Raw genomic sequence first — 14,410 nt, 5'->3', positions numbered from 1 at the left:
CGGCCACGCAGCCTTACCCTGCAGGGATGTGCTGCTGTGCGCGGCTTCTTTTTCTTTCCCAGTCATGTGATTTTTAGGTCTTTTTTCCCTTTTTCCCTTTCTAACTCTTCAATTATTTTGAAGAGCGTTCAGCTGGATGCCACCTTCCCACCGTGCTGTTACTGCCCCTTTCAGTACACAGTGCCACTTCTATACAATTTCTCTTCATTGCTGTGTTGCAGTGGTTTCATCACACGTTTGATAACTGCATGGAAATGCTGTGTTCCATGTAGATGCTCCCCGCAGTCTGAGCCCTTGCTGTGCTGGGGCTTTGTTTTGGGGTTGGCTTTCTCTCCTGTGACATTGGCACCCTTTGGGATAGGAACACTATGAGGGATAAACATAAAGACAGCAGTTTCTTTCTTTCATTGGGATTAACAAGAAATTGTTCTTGGTCATCTTACGATTGGAAAGCAGCCTGAAGGTTGTTTATTTGTTTGCTTTTGTAGTGAATGGTATTTTCACCAAAGAAATGGAATATTTTTGCATATCTGTACTGAAGAATAATTCTTTTGCCTTAAAATACTCTGATTTCTGCTTTAGATATCTTTCCTCTTTCCTCAGAGGTGGAAATCATATGCGGTCTGATTCCAGAAGAAGCATGCACAGACAGATTGGGTTTGTTTTTGTTATGCTGCCGTCAGTCGCTGCTCTGGGATGTGTTTGTGTTGGCACAGAAGTTGGCATAGCGTGGGGCAGATGGGGAGGCACCCCGGCTGCGGGTGGAATATCGATGTGCCTTTGTGCAACTGCATGCAGAATGCCAGTGCTTCTATGGCAGCCCAGGCAAAGCTGTGTGCTGTGCTTGAAGTAGATGCAGTCACGGTGTGAGCGTTGCCGTCCAGAACAAAGTGTGTTTCCAGCCTGAGAGCTTGAACTGCACGAAGGGATGGCGGGCAGGGATGGCGGGCGGTGGCTCGGGATGCTGCGCTGTGGTCTGCTGGCATTGCTGCACTCCTGATGGCTGCCACTGCTGCGTCCAGCCGTGCAGCATTGCCAGCGGTGCGGGCACAGCTCCTGCTGTGTGTCCCGGGGAGGTGGGCTCGTGTCCCAGAGAACTGCCATCCAACAAACGTTACTGCTGTCGGTGATCTGGAAAAGGTGTTGCTAATGTTCAAATCACAATGAAATCCATCGGTTTGGGATAAAATTGATTTATTTTTGAGATTTTGTCGCTACTGTCATCAAATGGGTCAAAGCAATTTTCTTGTTACTCATGGAGTCACACCACTAATTGCTGTTACACTATTTTTATATTGTCACTTGTACATTATTTGTTTACTGACTCTTCCGGTCCATAAGTCACACCTATTACAGTGCTTTAATAGCTCTCAACAGCAGTTTAGTGAAACTTCCAGTAGAACAGTGTCCCATCCAGCATGCCATCGGGTATGACAATGAGAGTAGTATCCAGGGGAGCAACGTGGATTGTCTGGTATGTTTGCCCTTCAGGAGACAGGGTGCAATGTGCTGCTGTTGGGTTAGCGCAGCTGACGAGGACTTTTCATTTAGGCCGGCTAATTCTTCTTTAAGTATCACATGCGTGTTATACAACTGTCACAATAAGATCCCCACCAAACCAACAAACAATTAACATTTAAGGGAGGTGGCACATGCAGAAGTTGTACACAGAGCAGTCAATAAATGAGGCGCTGCTGTAATACTTTTTAAAGTAACTGCTGAGTACTTTCTACGTGAACAGTTTGAATGGGAACAGAGCCATCCTGTTGGTATTCTGCGGCCCTGGGAAGTGTTCTGCCAGAACAGGAGGGAGATCAGCAGCGTGCTGTTGGGGTTCCGACAGCTTCTCTTTCTGTAGAGACCACAGAAAGCTGGTTTTGTGTGATGGCACAGAATCTTTGAGGCTATTGGTAGTGATTGTGTCTGTGAGCACCCTTCCTACTCCTCTGTCATTATATCTGCTACCAACATGTCCTCTTTGATTTAGAAGAATGCTGGTCTCTGAGGGAAGGGCAGTAATCTTCAAATCACTGCTGAAAATCACGTGGGACTGACATGCTCAGACTGCAGCTGCTCTGTCAGAAAGCAGGAGAAGATGCAGCGTGACACTGCATGAAGAAAAGAAGCAAGGAATGCAAGTCAGGAGTTCTGTTTTGTGTGAATTGTGCTAAAAGTTCAAAGGAGAACATCTCATGAAACTGGAGCAAAAAAAAAAACTCATAGAAAGAAGCAGTTTAGTTCAAGGAATTGGGTTGCCAAGTTAATCGCCATGTTGTATTGCTAACAAAAACGCTACAGACGTTGAAGTTCACGTATGAGACTTCACGTTCCCTTTAAATATTTAAATAGTATTTAAATACTGCAAATGTCATGTTGACATTTTCTTCTGTTCCTTCTTTCCAAAGCACCTGGTGGTGACTGGTGAGAGCTGTACTGGTGCACTGGTGAGAGGTGGTGCGTGCTTTCTTACTCATGAAGTCTTACTTGATGTGAATTGGAGCTGTATGAGGGTGGGAGAAGCACTTGCTTTTCAAATGTCCTTAGCCAAGGTTGTGTGAGCTCAGTGGTAGTTTTAATTAGGTTGTTTTGAACTCTGAGGAACAGATGAATGTAATTGAAACTTATCATTGTACCAAGGAACATTCTCAGCATAAAGATATGGGCAAACTTGTTAAGTTGGCTTAACAAATTTACTTTTACAATATCTGTGATTCAGTTTCTTTATGTGCAGAATGAGAGTATTAGTCTGTACATGCAGCAGGATAACCGAGTAAACTAATCCAACTGTTCAGATGTGGAGGGAGGTCTGAAATAGGATAAATGCGAGTGCCAGTTATTTGCTTCCCTGTGAGCAGGTGAAGGCGGTGATTTTGAGCGTGGCGCAGTGGTGTGTCTGTGCTGGCCGGATGGCTGCGGATGGGTGTTTTTTCTATTTATTATTTATCTATGTTGCTATTTTTCTAACAAAAGAATTAGTTCTGTTAACACTTCATATTTAGTAAAAGCAGATGTTTTAACTGAGAAAGTAAAAAGCATTAACCTTGGTTGAGGCTGGTGCGTATATACGTGTGTCTATATAGACATACTCACCACTTAGCTATGATGATGAGCTCTAGTATTGATGATGATGGTAGTATCAGGGTGTGTAGGTGTATAAGATAAGTCCTACAAAATCAGGATTCTACTATGTTAAGCATGTTATCATTACTCTGTATGACATATTTCCTATTCCAGTGCATTACTGAACTACGCACACTGAACTAAGAAAGAAGGGTGGAAGAAGTTATTTTTCCCATTGTTAGAGATGGAAATGGAAGCCAGGTGATTTGCTTATGGTCTGATTTGCTGATGATTTGCAGAGCAAACAAACATACAGAGCATAACAGACAGTTGTGTGCTAGAAAGGTTGTTATTACATAAATGTTCTTGAAACTGACTTACAGTTATAGTGTGTGCAGATGAGCTAAATGACTCCCACAGCATTCTTTTTTACATTAGGCTTTTTTTCGATTTGGTTTGGTTCTGTTCCAGATTCTCCTCAACTATAATGGCTACCAGCACAAAGGTCAGCCTGTGCCTTCTGTCACCAGGCAAAGAACAGACTGCAAGCGTGTTCTTGGAGCACCACGTAAATACTGATACAAAACTGTCCTTTTTTATGATACAGAAATATCATCTGTCTTTGAGCACAGCCACAAACCAGCAGATTCTGGTGAAGGAAATCTATAAATAATTTCTGACTTTCTTAGCTCTTTAGTTTTGACAGCCATCTGTATGGTCCAGCGAATTTACTACATGCTGTAAGTCAAGTTCTACGTTACAGCATTTGTACCCAGGCCTGTTTCTCGTGGATCCTAGGGCTACTGTTGATTTTTATACCTCAATGTGAAGAGATAGAGCGACACAACTCTTCCATTTACTTTTGTAAAACAAACGTTGAAAGCTCTAGCATATCATTGGAAGGGTGTTTGACTTGCTTTCTTTAATAGATATTACATCAACTTGAGTTCCTGCAGTGGCTGCTGTAATGACCAGAATGATGGGATCAAGTGAACTCTCACCAAGTTTGTGGGCGATAGCAAATTGGGGGGAGTGGCTGATACACTGGAGGGCAGGGCTGCTGTGTAGATAGACCTGGTCAAACTGGAAAAATGAGCTGTCAGGGACCTCATGAAGTTCAGCAGACACAGAGCCCTGAACCGGGGCTGACACAACCCCATGTGGCAGGACAGGTTGGGAACTGTCTAGAGAGCAGCTTGGTAAAAGACCCAGGGGTCAAAATGGATGAGTCAACTGTGTGGCCTTGCAAGCAAATGTGTGCAGCTGCATACTGGGCTGAGTACAGCTGGTAGGTTTGGAAGAAAATCATTTTTTCTCATCTATTTGGCACACATGAGACTATACTATAAACTGTCTATAGTTTTGGACTGGCAGAAGACACATGTTTGTCTACTAAAATGAGAGTAGTGAAGGCCACTGGAGGGCTCAGGGAGAGAGAAGTTGATGGAGATGGGTTTGGTTAGCTTTAAAGATGATGATGGCAAGAGGATTGTAGAAAAGGTAGAGCTTGGTTCTTCCCAGAGGTGAACAATAGTCAAATGGTAATAAGCTGCAATGTGGAAAATCTAATTAATAAAATCGATATATCTATTTATATCTAATGAACATATCCATAGATGTACGTATTTGTATATCTCAGTTGGAGATAGCTCTTACACCACTTTTAGATTAGCCAAATGTTGGTTTGTTTGTTTTTTCATGAAATGATGCCTGGCAAGCAAGAAAGGCAGTACATCTATTCTACTGCAATAAGAAATGCATTGAAAATTAGTTCTGCATGTGTCAAGAACTACACAATGCAAATACAAAGGAGAAATAATATGAACTGATTTCAAAGAGACCTGGCACTCTCTTTGTTTGCTTTTATTGTTTGCATTGCTTTACCATCAACAGAAGCAGAGTCCTCTTCATAAAGAACTGATTTTTACCTTTATAATTTCCTGTTCTGAAATTCAGTTTCTGTGCATTATGTCCTTGTTGCCCTTATTCAAATATTCTTCCAGTTCTGTTGTATTCTTACCGAGATGGAGGAAAACTGCAGAACTGTACACAGTAGTAGTCAAGATGAAGATAGTCTTTAGGCTAAGAGAGACTGTGTAGACTATATCCCATTGGGAGGGATGAGATACAAATATACCTATTATCACTTTGGGCAACCCTCAGAAGAACCTGTAGAATCATAAACTCTTCCTGAGTAATAACAAAGAAGTGTTCTTAACCCTAACCTTCTAATTTTCTACTTCTGTTTGGAATTCTTTAATGTCATATGAATGTTTTAACGTTGCAGTAGTTATTTCTTCTCTCAGAAAGAAGAAGAGCTAAATCCTTATTAGTTTATGGTCCATGTGCTCCCTAGGAAGGATTGGTGAGGAAAAGATAATCATTGCTTGTTTCCAAGTCTTATTCAGAAGGGAGGATCAAGGGGAGACATGCACAAATATAATTATGTAGCACTTCTAATTTATATTTATTCCATACAATACCATACTGCGGGTTTTTTGGTTTGGATTTTCTCTTTCTGATAGCCACCAAGAAAAATAACTGTATTAAGCAGACTTAAAATGTAAAGCAAAGTTGTTAGTTAACCATAATGATTTCATCTCTGATCCTAAGGAAGGGAGTGCACCTTCCTCTGACCAGAAAGAGGCATTAAATGACCACTATTGTTCATTTAAAGGAAAAAAAAAAAAAAAAAAAAAATCATAGCACATATATTGCAGTTTTCTGTCATCAGCATAATGAGTTGATTACCCCACAACTGGGAGTACTGGAATTAAGCGGGTGCCTTTATGATCAACCTTACTGCAGGCTGAAGGAAGAGGAGGAGTCGTAGGAGCCCTAATTTTGCGTTAAATACTGGACTTAGGGACTGATGTGAGAGCAGCAAGAAGCACGAGCCCTTAGGGAAGAACCAGAAGTGACTTCTTATTGGTAAACTGCTTTCTTTTTTTTTTTTTTTTTTTTTTTTTTCCCTGTTCTTTTAATGTTGTCCTTCGTTAAGTCATCACTGTTTTGGTCTCTGCTCACCTTCCTCTTTAACTTACTTGTCCTTTATTCAAAGAGTTGAAGGTCAAATCGTCTCATTTGGCTTCTATGCCGTAGGTCCTGAAATTTCTTGTACAGGCTCAAGTAAATCATTTGAGCACATTTTGTATCTGTCTGGAGCCTGTAATTAAATATGGAATCACACAGCTGTAGGAGATAAGGGACTTCCTGTTCTGTTAGCAGAACCCTTGTAACCCTTTCTTCCTACCTGGAAAAAAATGTTGAATCCAGAGCAAGCTGTGACTGATTTGCAGCTGGATGGGACTGTGCATGTTCAAAGCTGGTAAAAGTTTTGTAGTGAAGATTATATTTTAATTAACATGGCATTCTTTTTTTTTTTTTTTTTTTTTTTTTTTTTTCTCCCTGCAAGGGCAAAAAATCATCACTTCATTACAGTATTTGTTAAAGTAACATGGGGGAGCATTTCAGAAGAGAAGGACAATAAATTCAGTACTAAACCATTTCAACTGATGGGCAGAGAAGCTTTAGTCTCACAAACATGCAAATAAAATACAAACAGTATTTACTGTTAGTTCATTGCTGTTCTCAGTTAAACCTGTGCATCCCTATGACATCTAAAAGCCAATAAAGGAAAATACAAACAAAACCTCGCTAATACTAGAAATTCAGCACTTCACAGAATAAAGTAAATTGTCATATGACCAATCCCTGGAACAGTTGTGTGGGTTTAAAAACAAGCAGTTCAATTGGACACATTTCTGTACTGAGACATGGGACAGCTGAAGCTCCATACAAAATTTGGAGACAAGGTGGAGAGAACAGATGTCCACAGCTGTGCTTCCAGTGCATTAAAGCAGCTGGGGCAGCTTATTCTATTGGTACTAATAATGCTGCATTTTAAGAGACTTTAACAAAGCTGACGTGCCTGAAATGTGTACGTACAGAGAAACCGAAGACAGCAGATATTTCCTTTTAAAATAGCTCCTAACAACCATTTAGTATAATTATATATGCTCTGCACTGAGGTTTGGAAGAACATTAACTCTCCTGTCAACATAAAACCTCCTTTTGTATGCAGCTGGTGGGTGGGTGCCACGTTTCAGAGTACCGTTTTCCAGTTTAAAATAAAACCAGCAGAGCTAAACAACAAACCACCACAAACACAGCGAAGAAAAATCAGCCACCTAAAGCTTGTTTTGTTCAGGTCTTGGGGCGAACAAGCTTAAAACTCAGACTCTGTGGAACTATGAGTGGTTAGAAACACAAAAGAGGCTTTATAACACACAGGAAAAGAACACAAAATCAATGTAAGTATGGTTGGCACAAAGGTATGAGAGACAAGAGCACTGCTCCCAGACCTCAGGTATGCTGCAGCTTCTTGCTGAGTGTGCACTACCCACGTGTGCTGCTGCTGTTGTGAAAGGTTTTGCTCCTCCATCAGTGCCATTATTTGTAACTGCCTGTTAATGTGGATTCTCTTCCATACCACAAAATGAGAACTTTGTGAAATTAAATAGATCACGTTAGGTAATTCGTATGGGACTCTTTATCACTTCTGAAACTGCATACATTTAGGAGTAATTGTGTATACCTACATGCTTATGACATGGTTTGCAGCAGAAGCTATTACATCGAGCAGTGGAAGCACCATAACTTACACTTGCTTCCCAAAAATCTTGAGCAGGATTCTGGGGTCTGTGGGCCCTTTCAGGTGAGTGAAAAAATGAGCCAACGTTATTTTTGCAGACAGGAATAAAGGGTGAATGCTACGAGTACATTTTATCTGTAAAGCATGTGTGAAATGTTTGGGGAGGGCAGGGAGACTTATCTCCTGCTCTCTGAAGAAGCTGTGTTTTGAGCCCTTTATTTCAATAACAGCGTTAAGGAAAAAGGAAAAACATACCAGCACTTTGATGCCTAGCAATGTGAGCACAGAAATAAGCCCAAACAAGGTAGGCCAAAAGCACCAGCCAAGTACATTCCCTTTGGTCATTTTCTGTCCAAAAGTACTTTCTCTGACAGAATCCAGTCCAGTCTGGCCGCTGCTTATTTAAAGTTCTATTTCAATTCAGTTTCTCAGAGTGACTGTGATTTTCCAAAGCATCTTTCTTTGTTTTGCTGTGTTTTAGGTAACAGATTATTAAAACAATTTTGCTTGTCATTATATTCTCTAACATGAAGTGAAATTAATGAAAAAGTAAATGTTTTCAGGACTTGGAACACGTCACTGGAGAATCTGAAGTCCTTACAGGCATTTTTATACTCAGCTTGAAAGTACTTTGCCATTTTTACAAGTGCAAGCCTGAGTCCTGGATGACTTCTTTAACTTTTGGAATAATCATGACTGCGGAGATCAGCTGATGAATAACTGCTTATAGTGTTTGCAAGAACTGAGAAGCTGGTCTATAGCTGGGCATTAAGATGGCTGGGTCTCTATGTGAAAGGCCTGAGCTTCCTCTGTAGCATAAGAAAAAAGTCAGAGATAGGTAAGACCCAAAGCAGTGACTGAGGACTAGCAGTGATTAAGTAAGGCAATGCAGTGTAGCATTTAGCCATTTAGACCTAAGCCTGTAAAGAAGCAGACTGTTCCAATGCTTTCAGGATATGAGAGAGACTGTGTAGAGTATTTGAAGATACTTAACCTACTTAGCTCACCTAGGAAAAGGATAATCTCACTGGCAGCCTTAAAGAGGCTTTACCCAACTATTGCCTCTACCTTTTGTGTTGAAAATACTTGTGCAAAGAATTAGACTCTCATTTTTAGTGACAGAAATGTTGCCAGCAACAGTCTAGCTGGTAATTAGGAGCTTTTACCTCCCCCATCTTCTTTATGCTCAAATTTAAACTGCATACATAAGCTGTGATAGAGAGGTTGATCAGTCTTACCAGTTACATTATAGATCTCTAGTATTAAGTATCTGTTGTTGTTAACACCTAAGTATAAAGCCAAGGAAACAGACAGGACCAATAGAGAGAAAGTGAATGGAACAAAAGCATCTCACTTGGTCTACACTTATCATCCCCTCATCAAAGCACTTCCAAGGTCTGCACTAACGGTGGCTGCAGACATGTTCTGATACATCTTGTATCGTTAAATTAATCAGCACAGCCAGAGTTATGAGAAAGAAAACAATAAAGTTCAGACCTGTTGTAAACAGCTGAAGCTCATGACAATGGGTTTGCTTGTTACGTCAATGATGTACATGTCAAATTAGCAAGCAGGTCAGAAAATGGGTGTAATTTTCCTCAGCTTAGTCTCCAGTATTCTTTACTGATGTATGAACAATAACAGTAAGACACTATGATAGAGAAAGTGGGAAATAACAAAATAATCTACTAAATTAAGTGGGCTGATATTGGTACATTTATGCTTTCTTAGCCACAGTAAAAAATAAGGAAATAATAGGAAATGTTCAGAAGATTTTTTCTTTTAGGAAAATTGTAGCAAATAATTATAATAATGTTAACAAGGACATTTTAAAGCCGTTCAAAGAGAAGAGAGTTGACATATTAATAACTTCATGATGTGCTTTCCACATACCCTTGAAATATCTTGATCTGTCTATGGATCTATCTCATTTTTGAGGTGTTGATGGTGAATATTTCCTTGAGCAGTTAAAACATGTATTCATGTCTGACCCAAATGGACTGTTTTTACAGATGTTTAAACAAATCTTTTTTGAAATTCCCTGTTCTAAGTATTGAGGAAGAGAGATTTCTTCCCAAAATATACACAGGATTAGAATAACCCTATATTTGCAAGTGACTGCTTATGGAAAGAACACAACGTCATTATACCTAAATATGACAGAATTCTGGGTCTGGGAAAGAAGCAAGGACTATTTACAAAACAGCAAAACCAAAACACGTGAAGGGAATGCATTCTGGGAATTATCTTCACTCATCAATAACTTACTCAGGTCAGAAGTTCCTGGGAACTGCAACTCCAGTGTCAGAAGACATTTGATAAGGACTTTGGATGCTGCAGGTAAAGCAACGCTCTGAAACATCCTTACACCTATCCAACGCGACCACTGGCAGTGATGTAACCACCTGCTCAGGGCGTTCTGAACTGATTCACTGTTCAACATTTGACTCACAAAAATGAGTCTGCTGTTGCTTTGTTTCCTCTTCTAAGCTATTCTATTGATTTTAAGATAAGTCCCTTTGCCTGTTTTATCAGCTTAGCAGGGAAAACATAAAAGATGTCTGACCCTATTTTTGAAAGCAAGCTGCAGCAATGCCTTCATTCCTACTTCCTTTAAGTCCTAATTCTTTATTAGTTCATCACTTTATTTAATCCAAAAAAGGAGCTCTGTGATTATTTTGTTAATTAAGCACTCAGTCACAAATCGTAGGTTATTATATTATTTACTAGCCACAGCTTACACTAACAGCTAGGAATGCATGTACCTGCAAGTAAAGCAGCAAAGAGGAGATTCTTCTGGTTTTGTAACTACTGCTCAAAAACGTACAGTGTTGTCAGGCTGCAGCCTGAGTCTGTTTAGTCTGAAAAGAGACACAAAAGCTTACAGGACACTGCCAGCCACTCACAGCAGTAAGGGTACATTTCACTGACTGCATCTCAGAGCACAGTCGGGGTGTTTTTGGAGTGCAGGATTCAGTTTTCTAGACTTCATGGAATAGCTACATACTGGGTCAGCAACTCCAGCACCCACAGAAACTTCAGCTGGAAAAAAAAATATTAAATCACAATTAGTCACATTCACCTGAAGCTAATTACACAGACATGATAGAATTGCAAAAAGCATCAGGATGGAAAACGTAAATATTACTTAATAATAGTGACAATCGCGCAGGATTTTGATCTTGCTTACAGAGAATGATTCAAGATTACCTGGTTAGGTAGGGGAAAAATGCCCATGCTGACCTTTTGCTTTTGTTCTCAGGTTAGCTTCAGTCAACAAACCTATTGCTCTAACTGCTGTGTTAGCACAGCATCCACTGAGCTTCTTCAGCACATCTATCTCCCATTCTGCATGTGTTCTGACACCACAACAATGAAGTCCAGTGCCATCTCAGGCTAACATGAGTGACAAATGCAAGTAAAACAACGCTTAGATTGATCTTTTGTATGTGCCTAGTAAAATATTCAGTGGTTGCTGTTGTTTCCATCACAGTGCCACACAACTGCTGTCTAACTCTTCCTGTTGCATGCTCTTTTTGGATGTCACTTCCAGTGGAGCAGTGACAATTTCAGGACACTGTTCCAAGTGCATTTTTTTTCTGTTGTAAGTGCAACTGTTTGCATGGATGTAAGGTGAGCCAGATCAGGGAGTCCTTCCATTGAAACACAGCCACTGTTTTGCCTGTGTATCAGTTCTGTTTCACCACACACCCAGATGAATTCATGCACTCACAAGGGGGCAACAGAGGTGTAGGAACACGAGAAGTGTTCATGATGGTGAAGCTGCCCTACCACTTCTATTGCTAAATGCCAACCACGGCCTAAAGAAATCCTGTTTCAGAAACAAACAAGAAGTTGGTTTTGCTGTTGCCACGGTTAGTTTGAATTTAACATAAAAATAACAAAAAGGAATTGCTCCTGTTTTCATGGCACCCTGAAAACAATGGGACATGGGCAACAACAACCTGCTACTTGGGTTCTACATTTCAAGACATTATAGGAACTTTTAACAGAGAAAATTCTCCTAACAGAATGATATCTAAATGGAAAATGGAAAATGTATGACAACAAAGATGCAAACTAAAGACAACAATATTTCCCTGGGATTTTTAAATAAACACTTCAGAATCAACAACACAGATAAGTGTAATGATCTGTCGGATGATTTCCCCATAGCCTGCCCTGTAATCCCTTACTTGCCCTATTCTTCAGCTCAAAGACCATTCCGTTTCTCTAATTTATTTTCAGGCAGGTTCCTGGTCAGTTTTGTGAAAGTAACTAAAATACACATTTCTGACTCACGATTCTACTACAGTGCTTAAGCTCATCAAAGAACACCGAGTTGCTTCAAAGCACAGACAAGCTCTGTAACGGCTCATTACACCTTCTGTGTGAAGTTTTTCTGTTTCTATCAAATATTATTTACCTCCATAGTTCAGAATCATCAGTTCAAGTAGCGATGAAACATCTCTTGAACCAGGCCTGGAGAAGACAGAATTTGAACTGTCCAAGGCAGCTACAACCAGATGTTCTAGCTGACTGTATTGATGTTCTAGCCAGGTACCGAGGGCTCTTCGTATTGATACCAAACCACATTGTTTCTACATTCCCTGAAAAGGGCGTTTTAATCTCTCTCACAAGCAACAATAATCAAGTTCTGCTTTTCATCTCCGTATAATTCCATCAGCAATTGAATCTGTCAAAAATAATAAGTTTATGTAGGCTGTTATAAATATTATAAACAAAATGGGATCAGTTTACATAACAGCAGTAATTATCACCTGTTAGCTCGTGACAAGAAGTTAGCTCAAGAGGGTTTTAGTGTAACTACCAGTCTGTTCCTCGGAGTAGTTAATAACTGAATCATATGAATAATTTAAGCAAATGAAGGAAGAAAATAGTGTTACAACTTCCAACCTAATTTATATAAAAGATAAATGTATTATTTCCACAAAAAAATGTATTTTTTGTCAGAGATTTATAGTATGTTGCCGCATTCTCAAGGTGCTCCGGATGCTGACAGCAGGACTCCCCAGGTCAGGCTCTGGCAGTGCCAAGCCGCATGCTGCTCAGCTGCCCTGCAGGGGACAGTCTGTAGCAAATCGGAATAGTTTGCTCAGCAATCTCTTCCAGCACACTAGATTTGTCCCCTAAGAATTTGACAGGCCGGGTATTCTCACAGCCTCTTCTGTCTTTAACTTCAACTCGTGCCATTTTCAGGCGCACTTCTGCCACCCTCAGCCCGGGGTGTGCTCGCACCGAGCTGAGCAACACGTGCGGGATTTAGGCAAGGCGTACATCGCGGGGATGAGCCGCCAGGACTAACGCTGCCAGCTGAGAGCTGAGCGCGGCTCTGCTGCTCGGGACAGGATGACCGAAGCGTCCGCCTTCCTGCACGGCTCAGCGCGCAAACAGGCAGCGCGGAACGGACAAACTTCACCGCGTCAGGCCCCGGCCCGGCCCGTGACTGGGCTGAAATTGCTGATGACACGAAGCTGGGAGGATTGGCTGACACGCCTGAAGACTGTGCTGCCATTCAGCAAGACCTGGACAGGCTGGAGAGCTGGGCAGTAAGAAACCGGATGAGGTTTAACAAAAGCAAGTGTAGAGTCCTGCACCTAGGAAGAAATATTTGCATGCACCAGTACAGGCTGGGGGAAGACCTGCTGGAGAGGAGCTCTGCTGAGAGGGACCTGGGCGTCCTGGTGGACGACAGGCTGGCCATGAGCCAGCAGTGTGCCCTTGTAGCCAAAAAGGCCAATGCCATACTGGGGTGCATTAAAAAGAGCGTGGCCAGCAGGTCGAGGGAGGTGATCCTCCCCCTCTACTCTGCCCTGGTGAGGCCTCATCTGGAATACTGTGTCCAGTTCTGGGCTCCCCAGTACAAAAAAGACAGGGATCTCTTGGAAAGAGTCCAGCGGAGGGCCACAAAGATGGTGAAGGGCCTGGAGCATCTCCCCTACTTAGGGAACTGGGCCTGTTTAGCCTTGAGAAAAGAAGACTGAGAGGGGACTTGATCCAGGTTTATAAATACCTGAAGTGTGGGAGCTATAGTGGCAAGGCTGGTCTCTTTTCAGTAGTGCGTGGGGACAGGACTAGGGGCAATGGGCTGAAACTTCAGCATAGGAAGTTCCGCACGAATGTGCGCAAGAACTTCTTTACGGTGAGGGTGACGGAGCACTGGAACAGGCTGCCCAGGGAGGTGGTGGAGTCTCCTTCTCTGGAGATATTCAAGACCCGCCTGGACGCCGAGCTGTGTGACGTAGTGTAGGGAGCCTGCTTTGGCAGGGGGATGGACTCAATGAGCTCTAGAGGTCCCTTCCAACCCCTACGACTCCGTGATTCTGTGAAATCGCTGCACCGCGCTTCGCTCGTTCGTTTCTCCCACCGTCCTTCAGCCCCTGCGGTAAAACCACAACCCGGTTTTGCGCCCGCAGGTCTCTTCAGAAACTTCATTTCCACAGACACACAACTAACGGTTCAGCGTCCGACCGCCGCCTCCCCCGCCCGGCTGAGGCAGCGCAGTGCCCGCGGATGCCGGCAGTGCCGATGCCCGGCAGCGCAGCGCGGATCGCGCCCCCTCACGGGCCGCCGTGGCAGTGCAGGGCAGGGCGGCGCTCCGGGGCCTCCCGCCAGCCCACGGTACGCGGCACAAGAGGTTTCCTAAGGACGTTTCGTTGGGCTCCAGCACGAGCG

The sequence above is a fragment of the Excalfactoria chinensis genome, chromosome 14 (genome assembly GCF_039878825.1).
Source record: "Excalfactoria chinensis isolate bCotChi1 chromosome 14, bCotChi1.hap2, whole genome shotgun sequence".
Lineage (NCBI taxonomy): Eukaryota > Metazoa > Chordata > Aves > Galliformes > Phasianidae > Excalfactoria > Excalfactoria chinensis.
This window is presented reverse-complemented; position numbering follows the sequence as displayed.